This window comes from Callorhinus ursinus, unplaced genomic scaffold (genome assembly GCF_003265705.2).
Source record: "Callorhinus ursinus isolate GAN/ISIS: 27379988/994484 unplaced genomic scaffold, GSC_fseal_2.0 scaffold15, whole genome shotgun sequence".
In the NCBI taxonomy this organism is placed as follows: domain Eukaryota; kingdom Metazoa; phylum Chordata; class Mammalia; order Carnivora; family Otariidae; genus Callorhinus; species Callorhinus ursinus.
Genome location: NW_027397077.1, coordinates 32,173,305 through 32,191,769, shown reverse-complemented (window position 1 = coordinate 32,191,769; position 18,465 = coordinate 32,173,305). Strand labels below are relative to the sequence as shown.

Sequence of the window (18,465 nt, the reverse complement as noted above, 5' to 3'; positions counted from 1 at the left end):
TCTGAGACTTCCAATCTTTCTCCATTTTAAAGCTCCGATCCCCTACAATACTTCATAAATGCAGCTACTCATTAAAAGAAAAAGACATTGTGGGCAGCATATTGCAGACAATTAGATTTTTAGTATTTTAAATTCTAAATTTTAGTTCCCTTTAAAAATTTTATAGTATATTTTCATTGTGGTAAATAAATTTAAAGTAATATTTACCATCTCAACTATTTTTAAATATACAATTCAGCAGCATTAAGTACATTCATAATTTTGTGCAACCATCACCACCATCCATCTCCAGAACTTTTTCATCATTCCCAACACAAATGTTACACTAATTAAAAAATAACACCCAGTCCCTGGTAACCTCTATTCTGCTTTCTGTTATTATGAATTTGATTATTCTAAGTATCTCTTATAAGCAGAATTTTATATTAGTATTTGTCCTTTTGTGTATGGTTTATTTCACTAGCATATTTTTAAGGTCCACCCATGTTATAGCATGTATCAGAATTTCACTCATTTTTAAGGCTTAATAATATGTCATTATATGTATACATTCTATTTCGTTTATCTATTCATCTGTTGATGGGCATGTAGGTTGTTTCCACAGTTTGGCTATTGTGAGTAATGCTGCTATGAATACTGGTATACAAGTATTTGAGTCCCTGCTTTCAATTTACAATTTGAATCATTTTTGCTCATTTAAAAACACTGCCTGAAAGCTATAACTTATTGTAAAATAAAGTAACATAATGTATATTTTTTCATGTGATCTTTTTTTTTTTTGTGAGGATCCATTTATTATATAGATGATTAAGCCCAAGTGGTAATGAGCTGTTGTTAAAACAGCAATAACAACAACAAAAACAACCAACACTTTAAGTAATTTTAAACAAACAGGGAGGTAAATTAAAGAGGGGAATGTTGTAAATATTCATAATAAGGGAAAATCCCTTGTATTATTTGCATGAAAAGAATTTCAGCTACTTGTAAATATAAATAATAAAAACAGCTAGTAGTTTTAACTTTCACTTCAATATAGAGACAATATAGAGAGACTTTATTGCATGCCTGTTGAGTCCTTTTTTTAATTTTTTATTGTTATGTTAATCACCATATATTACATCATTAGTTTTTGGTGCAGTGTTCCATGATTGTTTGTTCATAACACCCAGTGCTCCATGCAGAACGTGCCCTCCTCAATACCCATCACCAGGCTAACCCATCCCCCTACCCCCTCCCCTCTAGAACCCTCAGTTTGTTTTTCAGAATCCATCATCTCTCATGGTTCTTCTCCCCCTCTGACATACTTCCCTTTTCTTCCTCTCCTGTTATCTTCTTCTTTTTCTTTTTTCTTAAAATATGTTGCATTATTTGTTTCAGAAGTACAGATCTGTGATTCAACAGTCTTGCACAATTCACAGCGCTCACCGTAGCACATACCCTCCCCAATGTCTATCACCCAGCCACCCCATCCCTCCCACCCCCAACCACTCCAGTAACACTCAGTTTGTTTCCTGAGATTAAGAATTCCTCATATCAGTGAGGTCATGTGATTCATGTGATCTTATGTGACTTTGTGGCATTGGTAGAGAGAATTGTTACAAATATGAACACTGCTATTTAGGGCACTTAAGCTATTTTTTGAAGCATACAAAACAAATCAGGACAGGTGTTGGTAATGCTGTTTCTTCCCTCTATGTGGAACTCCCCAAATTCATGGTCCCTACTACGGTTATGAACATGGATTTTGCATAAACTACTATTCCATTTCAAAGCAGCTCACTGTCTTCGTGAAGTTAAAATCAAGATCAAATCATGTCACTATGTATCGTAAGACCCTTCTATTAAAACACAAATAGCTAAATGATAGACTAGAACAAGACATAAATAATTCTGAAGATAATGTGACCAGGTACGTCCTTCTTACTCCAAGTCAATGCATTACTTCAGTAGTTTCACAAATGGAAAACTGAGATATTACACTGTATAGAACCAATACTAGAAAAACAATCCAGCTGTGACAAAGCTAAGTTAAAAAAAGAGACTATTTAATGTTGATAGGAATAAAAAGTAACAAGATAATGTTACTGCAAACACAGGTTGTTAAAAATTATAACTGCATGCTAAAAAGTAAAATTTTGTAAGCCTTATTTTATTTTTTTAAAGATTTTATTTATTTATTCATGAGAGACAGAGAGAGACAGAGAGAGAGGCAGAGGGAGAAGCAGTCTCCCAAGGAGCAGGGAGCCCGATGTGGGACTCGATCCCAGGACCCTGGGATCATGACCTGAGCCGAAGGCAGATGCTTAGCCATCTGAGCCACCCAGATGCCCTGTAAGCCTTATTTTAATAGAGCACTTCTCATTTAAACAATTGCAGAACTCTACATTTTTGGGGTGTTTACTGAGTCTCAGTTACACTGGGAAGATTATTTTATTAAGCTCTCATGGCAGTTCTGTGAAAACATGTTGTTATTATTTCCATTTAAAGCTAAAGAAACTAAGAGTTTTAAATAACTCTCATGGGGGTACACTGCACATAAATGGTGGAGGAGAACGTTGAACCCATATCTACGTGACTCCTGAGTTGAAACTTTTTATGGCTATGCTATCTAGAATTGTTCCAAGCCACATTTCACAACTGGGACAATGCTTCAAACAAATACATGTTTATGAGGGAGTTAAGAATTAATGTGCCTTGTGAATTAAAATGGGTCCCCTTAGAGCTATAAAATGGAGCCTGCTCAGCCAGCTTTTGACAGTGCCCAAATTACCTGGTATTTCTCCATTCTGAGAATTTAGCAACCCAACATAGCTCCATGTGGATTCATCTACCATTTCATTTAGACCTCTCCCCTGAGATTCTAATATTGGATCTTTTGGCCAAAATAAAATATTTTAGGAACGATACCACATCTAGAATGTTATAAAGAAAGTTTCACTGTTGCCATTGTAATTATTCTTAATTATAACTGCTGTTCCCTTTAGGACAAGTAAACTCAGAGAGCACTTATGCTATTTGCTTACAGAAAAGGAGTGATAATAATCCATAAAAAAATTATCAACCAAATGTAGACTCATGTGTTTCTTTTTTATAGTGCACTGGCATTAATAATTTTAGGAATTAGCAGTATACATGGTTCTGAGTTCATATTGATATTTGCTTCAGGATAATTTATGACAGACCAAAGTGGCATAAGCAACTTAGAACACTAGTCATTATTAACATGCTAAATTAAAATGGAATACTGACTGATGTCTTGTGTAAAATTAACGTGCCATTAACCTTAACTATGCCAATAAAGTCACATGATGAAAGTCAACTACAAGAACAATTATTCACCTGGGATACACAGCAAATGTACATTAAATCTACGTTAATATGGAATGTACATGTGAAAAGGAAAAAGTAAATGAAATCAACTATTAAAACCCAGGTTGAAATCCAAGTCACAAATTTGGGCACATAAGGTTTATTAGGTCAGCATTCTCTATCCAATTACAATGATTTTTTAAAATAATATGTATTATTTTATCAAGTAGCTTCAATCAAATTTCCCTTCTCTATACACCATTAACACATCTCACGAACTTTGCCATATAGCAGAGTTTAGAGCTTGAAGAGTAACGAGATAATTAAGCTCCACCTTCACATTCTATACATGAGGAAACCAAGATCTAGGGATGCTGAGCATAACTGAGGCACAGAGCCTCAGTCTAACTCTTACTCCCAAATTGTATTTCCTGTAAACTGCTCGATTTTCATTCCAGCTAATTTCTTGTTGCTAAGGAATCTTCTCCTTCCATTCTTTGAGTCTGACAGATTGTAGGATACCGAAATTTCAAATAAGTAAAACAGAGGTAATAATACCTAATATATGGATTTATTGTAATAGATGAACAAATTGCTCTTGAGATCTTACTTGAAATTTTAAATGTTATAAAATTATTTTTATTATTACTACAAATGAAGGGATTGAAAAAGTTGAACTTTAAAACATCTCTTTTGCAAAGTTTCTCTTAAGAAGTCTCTTCTCTCTAAAGAAGCCAAAACTATATAAGCTTTCAGTCAAGAGAAATGTAATTTCTAGGCACACCTCATCCAACTTATTAGCTGCCGTTCTTCACTATACCTGGATATTTCAGGTGTCTAAAATAATATTTCTCTTATATGATACTAATATTAAGTTATATTTAATATAATTACATAATTTGTATATATTATATATTATACATAATATTTGGACAATGCTTAAGGCATAGTATACATTTAATAAATACTGAGAAATACTAATTTACTTTCTTCTTCCTTTTTCAACCTCCCCTCTTTAATAGGTATAATGAAATTAAAATTTTTTAAAAAGTACTAACAGGCAGTGACATATTTAGATTGACAGAATTATATTATTACAGTAGAAACTACTTGATAAGCCTCTCCATAACATAAATAGACAAACAATGGAAAGATAAAAAAGAAAATCTGTACATTGAAATGATACAACATACCCCTAACATTCTCAATTAAAATAGAGTGCCTATGGTCAGGGTGCCTGGGTGGCTCAGTCAGTTAAGCAGACTGCCTTTGGCTCAGGTCATGATCCCAGGGTCCTGGGATGGAGCCACGCATCAGGGTCCCTGCTCAGCGGGGAGGCTGCTTCTCCCTCTGCCTCCTCCTTGCTCCCCTAGCTTGTGCTCTCTCTCTCTCTCTCTCTCAAATAAAATCTTTTAACAATATAAATAAATAAATAAATAAATAAATAAATAAATAAATAAATAAATAAATAAAATAGAGTACCTATGGCTCTCACACAGTAGGAAATGGATGTGAAAAATTTGGATTAATCTTAGAAATGCTTCAGTGGGGAAGAAAATAGAGTCACCCTATTTAAAGGAGAGGAATTCTGATGTGTTAAATGACACTTGCTGTATCCTGGTATTTTGACAATTCCTGATGGAGGCAGGGTTGAGCTCTTCTGGTGTAAGCTATCTTTCTGATTAAAATACTTCCAATACTATGTATTTACAGAACATTCTATAGGCTTCCCTTTATAAGTATATAGTGAAGGATCTATTCATTCGTTGACATATCAACATCCTCAAGCACTCACTTTTAACATATCATATCACTTCATCTGAGATTCACATTGAAAAAAATTTTTGACTTAAATCTGGAAAAATAAAAACCAATGAGGAAAATAAAGTCAAAAGAACAAGTCTTCTCCACAGAGTCTGAGAAAACATACCAAAGACATCTATCCTGTTGAATCAAAAGTAAGGTAACACTTTGAAGCAATGTCATTTTCTCAGAGAAAAAGGTATTCCAGCTTTCTGGATCACACGTTCTGAGTGTTAGCACATCCGTCCTAAAAGAAATTACTAACATGCTGTGTTTGGTTTACTGTCTCTTATCTTGCATTTTACAAACTGTATCAAAGCACGGAGTATAACAGCTCCAATTTCTTTCACAGCAGCTATACCAAATGAGAAAAACTGACAGATTAACTGGAAGAAATCCTCTAAAGTTACTGGAAACTATGACTGCCCATTAGAACAGAATAGTCGACCAAAGAATACACGTAAAGAAATGGCTCAGTGATCCACCACACCATTATTGGGTGGGTATGATAATATACTTCAGGATTTGTGTGTGAGAGGGAAAAGTACAATCCAAAAATGATAGATAACTTCTACAGCTGTGCTCAGCAACTACTCTGGGTGAGAATAAAGATCTGGAGTTGAAAAGCTGCTATTGATTTTTCTGGGTATTTTGGTTATTGTTTTGATGAATCCTCTCGTTGCCAGTTCTTCTAAAAAATAAACATACCTGGTCTTTACATAAATTAATGAGGTTAAGCTAAATGAAACTCCAACCACTTCACAAACCAGTATGACTGTTAAGTGAGTTCAGAAATACAAATTTGTCTTCTTTATGATAATGTCAGGTTTAGATTCAGTGGGCAGCACTACTCATGTTTATACAGAAACTTACAGTGTGCTTGAGAAATATTTGCCTTGTGGTCCATACAACCACACCAGGAAATAGGTAGAAGTGATATAACAAAACCTATTTTAGAGATGAGTGACCTAGAGGTCTCATAGTTTAAATATGGTACCTAAGGGAAGAGGTAATTAGGAAGGTGATAGTGTGCCTGTTTGTGGGATGAAAAAAAAGGCATGCAAAAGAGGAAAAAGATCCTGAAAATTAAAGAAAGATATGAAACTCAGTTTGGGTGTATTTTTTTCTTTCAATTACTTATTTTAAAAGTTTGCATCAATATGCATTTAAAAGAGAACCATGGATAAATTAAACCTTCCAAAAGGCAACTATGTACACATTACTAGGAAGATGTGACATATGTAATGTTTTATGCCATATTTATAAATGAAGTGGTTAAAAATGACCTCCCAATAGACCATTGCTTATGCCTCTGTTTTGTAGTATTCCCTTAGGAAAAGCACTGTCAGGATACTATAAACCCAAGTTTTAATGTGTTTGTTAGAAAAATTTAAACTATTGCCAACCCTCATTTTGAGATTTTTTTTTCTGCAGTTATTTAGTCTAACTTGAGCTTTGACAATTTTTTTAAGATTTTATTTATTTATTTTTGTGAGAAAGAGAGCGAGAGAGAGCATGTGTGCGCACACAAGTGGGGGGTAGGGGCAGAGAGAGAAGCAGACTCCCCGCTGAGCAGGGAGCCCAATGTGGCACTTGATCTCAGGACCCTGGCATCATGACCTGAGCTCAAGGCAGACACTTAACTGACTGAGCCACCCAGGCACCCTGAGCTTCCACAATGTTTTAAGATAGGTAAGTAGGAGAACAGGACCCAAATATATCCTTAAAAGAGATGATCTTTTCAAATCCAAATTTGAATATGATGAAATCAGAGAGGGAGATAAATCATAAGAGACTGTTAACTACAGGAAACAAACTGAGGGTTGCTGGAGAGGAGGTGGGTAGGGGGATGTGGTAACTGGGTGATGGGCATTAAGGAGGGCACATGATGTAATGAGTAGCAGGTGTTATATGCAAATGATGAATCACTAAATTCTACCTCTGAAACTAATTTAAATAAACAAATTAAAACTCCAAAAAACAATCAAAACCAAATTTGATTGTTAAACGAATTAATACATAGAGAACACAATGAAAGATTTTAAACATTAGTGTTTAATATCTATGTACTGACAATTGAAAAGATATTCTGTTAATTTCATTCATTAAAACGTATTGATTTTACCATTAATATTATGAAACCCTGATGTAAAAAGGAAACTCTGTGTCCTATTAAAGATAATCCAGGAGCACCCGAATGGCTCAGTTAGTAGAACATGCAACTCTTGACCTTGGGGTTGCGAGTTCGAGTTCCATGTTGGGTGTAGAGATCACTTAAAAAAACATAAAAAAAAAAAAAGATATAGGGCGCCTGGGTGGCTCAATTGGTTAAGCATCTGCCTTTGGCTTGGGTCATGATCCCAGGATCCTGGGATCGAGCCCCACATTGGGCTCCCTGCTCGGTAGGGAGCCTGCTTCTCCCTCTCCCTCTGCTACTCCCCCTGCTTGTACTCTCTCTCTCTCTCTGTCAAATAAATAAATAAAATCTTCTTTAAAAAAAAAAGATAATCCACATATTCTAAATTATTTTATTAATATAACTCATAGTTTTTAGGTATGTACTCTCAAGAGTCACACAAGCTAAATGACTTATCAACACTCATCACTGGTAATTCCAGAACTTAAATCCAGGTTTTTTAGATTTACAAGATTTTTTTTTTTAATATGTAAGAGAACTACTAACTAGCTAAAAATAGACCACTTCAGGGTGTCCCAACAAATTCTCTAGTTCAGTATTTTAGTAATCTTCTTACTGTATCCTCACATGAAAGAAAGGCATGTGGAACCTTTTTCAAGGCACTAATCCCATCTATGAGGGTTCTACACTAAATCCTAATCAACACCCAAATGCCCCACTGCCAAATACATCACCTTGGGGTTTAGTTTCAAAATATAAATGTACTTCTGAAAGAAATAATGCAACATATTTTAAGAAAAAAGAAAAAGAAGAAGATAACAGGAGAGGAAGAATGAAGGGGAGTAAGTCAGAGGGGGAGACGAACCAGGAGAGATGATGGACTCTGAAAAACAAACTGAGGTTTCTAGAGGGGAGGAGGGTAGGGGGATGGGTTAGCCTGGTGATGGGTATTAAAGAGGGCACATTCTGCATGGAGCACTGGGTGTTATGAACAAACAATGAATCATGGAACACTACACCAAAACAAATGATGTAATATATGGTGATTAACATAATAATAAAAAATTTAAAAAATATATAAATGTCAGGGGGACATAAACACTCACATAGTAGCATCATGCATGCCCCTAGTCTATTAGAGATTTCAGAATTAACACCACCATTACCACCAGCACTTAACATTTATTCAGTATGCCAGACTCCGCACCAGGTGCTTTCAGATTACAGTGCTTCAAAAGGCCATTTGTCAGTTTTCCCTCTATTTCTGGGCTCTGAAATAATTTTGTTATAAAACAAAATCACACATTATTAATTGAAACTGGTTTATTGTTAAGATGGCAGCCCACTGTCATCCTAATGGGGATAAATCTGACAAGTTTAACATTTTTCCCCTGGGTTATTTTTACTTGAGTTAGTTTAATTTGTATTTCTCAAAAAAAAATCCATTTCTCTAACATTTTAAATCTGTTCTGTGTTGAAAAATTCCCCTTATAATTACTAACTCGGTGAATATGTTTTATTTTTTCTGCATGAGTTTTTATAGGTCTTGTTTTTAAATAACAGCCCTTATATTTATCTAATTTGCTTTCTGGTTTTGCATTATTATTTTTTCATTATTTTCCTTATTACTATAGCTTTAATTTATTATATTTTCTAACTTTTCAGGTTGAACATTGGTTCACTTTATTTATGTTATGTGATAAAATTTTATTTAAAGCTATATATTTGCCTGAAAGTACCATTTTGGTCCTACCTCACAAGCTTTGACAGGTACTGCTTTTGTTTTTCTTATGTTTTTATTAGTATGTGACTCTATTGTTTTAATCTTATTTCTTATTATGTTAATGACCACAACACACTTATGAAAACAATCTCTCTCACACGCTCATAGAGAGAAGCACATACACAAATACAAACAACCAAAACTCCATAGAAGAACATAAAATACCTGGTTTAGGTCAACTTATCTGAAAATGCAGGTTTCTGTAACATTTGGGGAAAAAATAAATGTTTTTCAAAAACTATGTTCTGTGTACTCACAGTGTAATTTGTACTACAAATCATAAATATTCTAGAAGGCACTATTTTGGTTATTTAAAAGGACTGAGCCATTTGGGTCACATCATTTTTTACATGGAAAAGTATGAGTACTACATTACATAAATTTCAGGGTTACTCAGAATGGATTTTCTCCTGGCTCACTGGGATGCAGAATTTCTCGTAGATCTTTGCAACAAACTAGCCAACGATTAAGAGCTTCCTATCAGCCAGAATAGTTAGGTTATGGTCCAAGATTAACATCAAAATCATACCTTAAGAAATTTATTTTTCATTCATGCTCTATGTCCAGTGTGGGCTGGCAGTTTTTAACTACACCAAGGGATAAAAAAAAGATTTAGTACCAACAAACATTTCCAAAATTTCCACAACAGGCAAAGGAAAAATGGAGATTTGTGATTCATGTCACTTTTACTCATAATCCATTGGCCATAGCAGTTGGTTTGCCCTTACTTTTTAGGGAAATACAACTACACCATGTACCCAGAAAGAGAGAAAAACCAGAATATTTAGAAACAACTCTAAAGCAACCACAAAATTCATTCTTCGTTTTTACTTTAAGTTTAAAAAACTAGTGTTTTCTCATGTCATGGAAACATACCCATTTTTAAAATTAGTTTTCATACATTCAATGAATATTTATTAAGTGCTTACAATACACCAGATATACAACCTTGATTAAGAATCCTTTGAATTCAAGAGGTACTTGAATGACTCAGTTAACTGCCTGACTCTTGATTTCAGTTCATGCCATGATCTCAGGGTCATGAGATGGAGCCCCATCTCCCATCATGTTGGGCTCCATGCTGTGTGTGGAGCCTGCTTAAGATTCTCCCTATGCCCTTCCCCAACTTGTGCACACATGGTCTCTCTCCTTCTAAAAAAGAATCCATTGAATTCCAAACCCCAGATAAATATCTAAGGAGTATCTGAGAAATTCTGTTATCCTTAAATGAAGGGCAAAGGGTTATCAGAAGGAAATATAATTATTTTTTTTGAAATCCAACAATTTTATTTTAATGAGCTGTATTTTCTAAATTTTTGTTTTATTTTTTCCTGTTTTCATACAGTATTGAAAACAAAACGCGGCACATTCACATTTTCCCGAGGAACTGTAAAGATGATCTCTACAGGGAAAAATGCTGTAAAGCCTGAAGCTCAATCAACTGATGTTGAAAACTCTCAAAGGGAGTAAAGGCTTGATCTGAATGGTCTAGAACATGTACTGTAATTTAATAGAAGAGATGGTCATCTTAGTATTTAATGATTTAAAAGAACTTCTCAGTCCATGCGGAAGAGTACAGTCCAAGAATAAATCAAATTTCTGAATGCATTTTATGCTAATATGTGTATACTTTGCGATCCTCAGGTGTTCGTGCCAAATATTCTCTCTCAATAAGCCCTTCAATATGTTTCTTAATAACAACTGGACTTGGTAAGAATTGAGTCTTCAACTGCTGAGTTACCTCTGCTACTAATACATTGTGCTGCATCTTCTTTCTGGATTTCATTATCCGCACGATAGCAGCTTCGATCTCATGTTTTCTGTCGTCATCCACTTTCTGCCTCGTTTCTTTCCTTTCTGGGTCAGATTCACCTTGTCTGGCAGCAACTGTTTGAATCTTGACTCTGTGTAGTTTGGATGTGAACTGATCATTAACTGTGAATATGTGGCCGTTTTCTATTTCCTTGGACTTGGGCTCTTTTTTAAGAACCCGCTGTGTTGGTTACCACAGGTGAGGGACTGCAGAGCTCTAACAAGTTCTCTTTCAGGGATATCTGTCTCTTGTTGAATTTCCTCAAACGTGTATTTTTCTCTATTATTAAAGAGCATTAATATGGTCATCTGGAAAGTGGAGACCTGCAATATGTGCTTCCGTGTATTAGAGCCAGTTACTTGTGCCCCTCCAACACCAACTTCGGATCCATCTTCCTTTTTAACTGGTCCATAAAATGTGGCATTGAGATCTACGGAACCCATATGATACTAGAGTGTAAGCTGTCGACCGCTGTGTTTGGCTAAGTAAAACCTTCTAAACTGGGCTATCTTTAGGTGGTGTTGATCTCACAGTCCGGGTGCTCATGACAGGTTATTGGCCCACTCAGTCAGCCACACCAAAGTGTAACATCTCACCAGCACCAAGACATGCTTTTGAAATATAATTACTTTAAAAACATATTTCTATTCAACTACCTTTCACATGAACAATTTTACAAATAATTACCTAATCACAGAGTTTTCCAAAGTCTTATACATGTGGATAAGCCTCTCTTTGACAAAACAAGCCAGCTGTATAGGCAGCAGATTAAATACACACTACTAACTCCCCTTACCATGCTAGCGCACTAAAGAAAACCTACTGAGATGCTATTCCTGCTGAGTGACCAAGAAGAGAATCCGTCATTTGTTCTCACAGGTGTACACAGCTCCACTCTCTGTCAAAACCATCTCAAGTAACACTCTGTGTACTACTTTTACCTCAGATGATAAAAAGTAGATTGGCAAAAAGTACTTAAAAGCATCAATAGAAAGAAAACCCAACAATTCTTGAGTCAGTGAAAGGCGTCTTTCTGCTTCTTGTCAAACATGTTTCCGTTTGATGTATTTCTTCAATGGTTCCAAGAAAATAATGAAGCAAATTAAAATCAATATAAAATTACAAATCAAAATACTATTCTCAGGTTGACAGAAAGACAGGGGCAAGAGTATTATTTCAAATCAAGGGGAAAAAAATCCATCACCAGCTCAATCTGCAGTGCCTTGCTTTCTGAAGAGACTATGACTCATTCCTGCTGCTATTGCTAGGAAAGACAGGTTCAATCAGGAATGGAAAAACAGCCTTCAATTAGAAATTCATTGAATTTTGTCCAATAAGATCCAATAAGACATTCATGTTATTTCAAGGGGGAATGGTAGGTGTGCTTTTTATTTAGTGTACATCTCTGTTGCTAATATTTTTATTCTAGGCTACATTCCTTAGCTATTATTTTTCATTCTTTAAGAAGAAAAAAAGTGTGAAAAACAGGAGGATAAAGTCAAGGGAGACTTTTTGTTTATCAAATGTGAAAATTTCAAAACACATTACCACTTCAAAAGACAGGTTGAATATCTATCATTTGAGAGTTAACCAGATTTGTGCACTTAAGCACTTGCAGTAAGAACATTTTCTATGTTTCAATTGCAATCCTTTTATTTCTATAGGATAATAGAAAACAAATGAAAGCAGAGAAAGAGTATGTCCTAGGTAGCAGAGGGTTGAAAGGCTTCATATCCAAGATAATCATGGTTATTTTACCTAAACTATCAAGGAATACCTGAAATCTCAAAGGTGCTCAATATGCCATCGGGGTAAAAAAAAGCCATTTGGAAAGGGACCAAATAATGAAGTATAAGGTCAAACATTAGCTCTAAATAATGGCATAAAAGTAAAAATAAAGACAACATATGATGAGGCAGAATATGCTGGGATGAAAAAGTGGGAATGCAAACTCATGTTAAAAATGTCTCTCTAGCAGTTTCGTAAATCAGAAGATATTACAGTTGATCCTGAAACAAGGTGCGGGATAGGAGCACATACCCCCAAGCAGTTGAAAATCCATGTGTTACTTTGGCTCTCCTTAATTTCATTAATTATTATTTAGAAACTTAATTATTAATAGTCTAATGCTGACTACAAGCCTTATTGATAACATAGTCAACTAACACATATTTTGTACATTATATATATTATATACTGTATTCTTACAGTAAAGCAAGCTAGCGAAAAGAAAATGTTATTAAGAAAATCCCAAAAAAATACAATTATAATCTACTGTACTTACTAAAAAAAAAAAAATCCACAAAGAAGTGGACACTTGCAGTAAAACCTGTGCTGTTGTTCAAACATGAACTGGACTTTTAAGAATGGTGAATGACCGACATTCCATATTATGACAGAAACTAAAGTGCTTCTTCTTATACCCGCTGTATGACTGAAAAATTTCTTATATAGATTCCATTGCTCCACAGTGTCAGTCATTGTCAAATGATGTTAACATATAACATGGGACTTTTTGGATAATCAAGGCTAATTTTTTCATTTTATGAAAGAGAAAACTGAAGCCTCTAAGAGTGGGAAACTTGAAAAGCACACAGGAAATCAGATGAAGACAGCACTAAAGCCAAGTCATTTGACTACTGTTCTGAACACCCTTCCCTATTATACAGTGTTAAGGAAGAGAACATACATTTACTCATCCATGCATTTGGTTACAGAAACTCTAACATTTGGAAGCTCTTGGAGTAGTTAATTGGTATCTGATAAAGTTTCATATATTCCACCTGCAGTAAATTAAGATAAAAAGAGCACATGACATAAATGTACCTAACATACTATAAAATGTTTAACACAACTAAGCATTTATTATTGTTATTTCATACTATTTTAACAAGTAGGCAGGATTTATGTAAGTGAGAAGATAACATATTAAAACAAGAATGCCAGAATTTGGGCAGTCCTAAGACCTTCTAAACATGGAAAACAGAGATGGCAATTTTTTTCTCTTTTACTCTATTTTCCCAAAAGATACAGCCTGTAGGGTCCACACTAATGTTTTCAAAATCTGAATTAGTTGCTAAAATTTAACACTTGAAGAAATTAAAGAAATATAAAATTCTACTTTATTTTGATATGTTGGAAGATGTATCATCACTAGGACTCCATTTTGTAATGGCAATAATTACCTAAAGCAGGCCAGGTATTCTATTGAGTCCCTGCCAGAGGAAGGCCTAGACTGCGGGAATGTCAATGGAAATGGAAAAATAAGAAGAGTCACAAACAAAAGAGACATAAGACACATAGCAAAGAAATAGTAGGGGTGCCTGGGTGGCACAGTCAGTTAAGCGTCTGCCTTCAGCTCAGGTCATGATCCCAGGGTCCTGGGATGGAGCCCCACGTTGGGTTCCCTGCTCAGCATGGAGCCTGCTTTACCCTTTCCCTTTGCTCTTCCCCTCTCCTGCTCACTCACTCTCCTGCTCCAAAAACAAATGAAGTAGTGATACTTGCTACAAGATAGATAAACTTTGAATCATCATGCCAAGTGAAAAGCCAGATGCAAAAATATAGTTTTATTCTATTTATGTAGAATATTCAAAATAGGCAAATCCATAGAGGAAGAGTATAGATTGATGGTTTCCAGGCGCTGAGGGAGGGGCAAATGTAGAGTGTCTACTAATGGACCCAGGGTTTCTCTTAGCTTTAAAAATGTTCTGGAACTGAATAGTGGTAAAACTTTACAACCTTGTGAATATTCTAAAAATCATTGAATTGTAACTTTAAAAGGGTCTAGTTTATGGTATATGAATGATAATTTAAGAAAGAAAATTCAAATTATTTTATGAGAATATCAGTATAATGCATACACTGGCCTACATAAAGAGGAAGGACTATGCAAGAGGAATCCAAGATTCAGAAATTAGGACATTAATTTAGGACAGGTAAACAGAGAAACTCAATCTGGTAACTGGTAAACTGCATTATTTAGAAATTCAACATCAAGTTGACATGAAATATTAAACAAATTAATACATGAAAATATAACAACCAGCCACAAAAAGAAATTCTTAAAGACTTTCCTGAAGCAACTGTATTATAAAATAACTTTCAATTAAATACCAGTAGGAGCAATTGATCTTAGCTGTCCAACATGTGTCTCCTCTCTTTGAACAGAAGTACATTAGCCAGTATGTACTGCCATGCTGGACGGTCAACTACTCAGGCCACTGTAGAACCAGGCACTTCTGGCATTGATAATTATGGGATATTTGTAATCATTCTGTTCCATTCATACAGCTACTTCTCAAGTGTCAAAATTTGGAAACGGATGACAGCTCTGAGTATAAAATGAATGTAAAGGCTATAACAGTACTGTAGACATGCTCCTATAAATGAATTCTGCCTGCACACAGAGCACTACAAATAACTTTCTCATACCTTCCCTATTAGTCTCCTCATCTTTTTAGAACATCTGTTATGCCTCTATGAGTGGTTTATGAATAAGCAAATACCTGCATAAATTTTCCCATTGGCCAACCAAATGTTTTTCTTTTGGGGCATATCTGATGTTTTTGAAAAATATAATCTCAGATGATCACAAAGAAATGCAATGGTCTTAAGTCACATACCATACTTTACAACGGACAAGGCCCATTCTGTTTACTTATTTCTATTAAATAAACATACTGGGAATATGGGGCATTATCTGACACTTTAATTGTTGGGTCAGATCACATGCTATGATAAAGCCAACTTTTTGTCTTCATCATTTTCCTAATTACCAAGCCCAACAGTGTTCATCTAAATTATGTTGTGAATTCAAACAAGAATATGTTAAGTATCTTGCTCCTAAGTGATATAACACTCCTTTCCTTACCTTTGGTCCAGCATTATCATAATCAATATCAAGGATCATGTAAAATTCAAAAAAGTACTCATAGAATCTGGCTCTATACATGTTTCCTTCAACATAAAGGGTATAAATTAATAAACCAACTAATAGTTTACAATGAGAAAACTGTCAAAGGAAAAATTTATTTCCTAAAATATACTACTACAGACTAGTAACAGGGAAAATTGAGCATCATAACTAGGCTACATAATTATTACATAAGCCATAAAATAAAAAATTTAATTTGATATAAGTGATGAAATTAATAGGTGTATAAATTTGAACTTCTAAAGAATATTTTGAAAGAGAAATTCTCTATGCAATGGTTCCCACTGCATTCTAACAAACAGATCATGTCACCAAATGACCCATTCTTCATACTGTCTTAAAAATCCCATCAAAAGATACATAGACTGAATATATTGTATATGTCATCTACTAACATATAATCTAGCTTTAGAGGAAATTTGAGTAACACTCAACTAAAGGTGCCATAATCTAATTTCTTTTGAAAAGGAAAAATTCAAAGGTGATATTCTATTGTTATACAAAATATACTTTTTACACAGTGTTCCAAGTGTCCCATCTGCTCTGAAAACTTGCTGAAAATATTTCCCTCTTCTGTGCAACTCAGATAGTATGGCACTTGAGCTAAGGATTTAGCTGAAGGGAATTGAGAATGCAGATGGCGGTGGGGGGAGTATTTCTCCTCCTACCCAGGCTTGCTTGCCTATTACCTTTCTCTGAGGTACACAGCTAAGGCTCAATCAGAGGTGCCTCTAGGACTCAGAAACTGGAAGCTTGGAGCTGTCCGTTTTATTAGTGCTGAAAGAGTCAGCTGAGCTATCCAAATTCTCAGGTACAAAAGATCTTGGGTGGTTTTTAGGAGTCAGCCATAAGAAATGGGAGAGAGCTAGTAGAGACTTGTGGTTAAGAGAACATGTAATAACATCTATCAACTAATAAATAACTAAATAAAATATATATTCATACAATGGAATTTTTTTGCAATAAAAAATGAAGTAGAGATAAATGTTACAACAGTGAAAACTGTATGCTAAGCAAATTAAGTCAGCCACAAAAGACCACATATCGCCTGAGTCCATTTACAGGAAATGTCTATAATCAGCAAATCTAGAGGGACAGAAAGTAGATTAGTGGTTGCCTTGGATTGGCAGAGGGGAGGTAATGAATTGGGGGAAAAGAACACTGGTAGCTAATGAGTACAAAGTTTTTGGGTGGGGCCATAAAAATATGCTAAAACTGACTGTGGTAATAAATAAGTATAATTATTATTCACTCTGAATATACTCAAAACTACTAAATTGCACACTTTAGATAGGCAAATTGTATGGTATATAAATTATATCCCAATAAAGTTTTTTTTTTATTAAGACTATGATTTTTGTCACAACTCTACTGCTTAGGAGTTCTAGAATGATGGGAAAATTACCTAACTATTCTAAGCTTCAGAACCTTATCTGAAGGTAGAGATCATAACAGTATCTATACTTCATGCTATTAAAGACTAAACAATTGTTATATATGTAAAGGGTTTAGGACAATGTCTCACACACTAAATATGAGCTCTTATTATAGCATCTTCTTCCAGCGTGGTTCCTGAAAACTGATGGTTGCCACTGTACCTAACTTAAGTGTCAACAAAAGAGTATTTCATTGCTCAAAATTCCATTCACATGTTCATTCTTAAATATTAATGGAGCAAATACTGTCTGCTTGGCATTGCTAGGTACATACATATGAAACTCTAGATGGACTAATAAGCTTATGGAGGAGACATTCCAACATTTCACTAATTCTCCTCCTTAGTGGACAAAGCAACTAGTTATCTCCATAGTATCCACAGTAGGCAAAAATGGTGGCCTCTTTGCCTTTGATGCACTTACAATGAGAAAATGGATGAAGATGGAAGAATTTTAGGTGGAAATAGATGCTAATTATAATGATCTGGCTCTCAGATTTCCAGGCAGGAGTATTCATCTGAGAAAATAAGATTGCATTCCAAAAATAAGTATATAATGACTTTAGTTAAGGTATACCAATTAACTCAAACTAAGATTTCCCCATATTTTACTAATTTATAATTACATAACCAAACTATTCAAAGTTTTACAAAGTAAACATTAATAGTCCCTTCTTTCACCCTGCTTATCCACAATATTTCTTTCACAAAAGGCAACTAAAAATAGGAATGAGTTCAGTTCCAACGTAGAATAAAATACATATACACTAGAATGATTAATAACTAGTGACTCCAACTGTATCCCTCTTACCAATTTCAAACTATGATTTGATGTTATTCATTATTTCTGTCAAGTAGATTGCAATCTGTAAAAAACTAGAAATGAATTTTGAAGTTTACTTACATGGCTTACAGATTGTTTTTAAGGATGGGTAAAGCCAGTTTGAGTCACAAGTATGGTGGCTCAAAGTACATATCCAACAGAAGTGCTTGTAAAAGCCAAGTCTATTCCAGCCTGATGTCTGATACGAATGCTTATTACAGTGTGCCTCTGAGTCAGCCAAACTCAGACTTCACACTGCTGTTAAAATGACTCCGTATTATTCCCTAAATGACTTGCCTCCTTTTGCTGTGATTATGACTTCTGCTCAAGGCTGATAATCAAATTTCTTACAAATCAAAAGGAATAAAACATAAGGTGAAGCTGTTAAAAACCAGCTATCAACAAAAAGGTCAAAGCCTCCGGCAT

At 34.8% G+C, this 18,465-nt stretch overlaps 1 protein-coding gene and 1 pseudogene across 2 annotated transcripts in view; both read right to left on the bottom strand.

Annotated features, from left to right (window-relative positions):
• Positions 1–18,465, bottom strand: part of CNTN4 (contactin 4) — a 952,644-nt gene that overhangs the window by 731,155 nt on the left and 203,024 nt on the right. The window lies entirely within an intron of this gene.
• Positions 10,648–15,799, bottom strand: LOC112833768 (cullin-3 pseudogene; annotated as a pseudogene).